This window comes from Eptatretus burgeri, chromosome 9, assembly GCF_056783735.1.
Source record: "Eptatretus burgeri isolate ZD-2024b chromosome 9, Ebu_testis_v1, whole genome shotgun sequence".
NCBI lineage: Eukaryota > Metazoa > Chordata > Myxini > Myxiniformes > Myxinidae > Eptatretus > Eptatretus burgeri.
Genome location: NC_140969.1, coordinates 68,883,914 through 68,884,352, shown reverse-complemented (window position 1 = coordinate 68,884,352; position 439 = coordinate 68,883,914).

The window sequence follows — 439 nt, the reverse complement described above, 5'->3', positions numbered from 1 at the left end:
GTATGCCCCGGTTAGAATAGGTGTACCATATCCCTGTGTGTCGTAAGAGGCGACCAGGGTTGCGTCAGGAAGGGCATCCGGCGTAAAAACCTATGCCAAATCATTATGCGGACAACAAAACGAATATCCATACCGGATCGGTCGAGGCCCGGGTTACCAACGACCGCCACCGGTACCGGTGGTCAGCAGGGTACCAGTGGAAATTGTGCTACTGCTGGGCGAAGGAGGAGAAGGAGACGGGGAAGGCGAGTCCGGAGGCAGTGGGAGAGGGGGAAGGGTAGAAGTGTGGAGGTGAGAGTTGGAACTCTGAATGTTGGGACGATGACTGGCAAAGGGCGAGAGTTGGCTGATATGATGGAGAGAAGAAAGGTGGACATACTGTGTGTACAAGAGACCAAGTGGATGGGGAGTAAGGCGAGGAGCATTGGAGGTGGTTTCA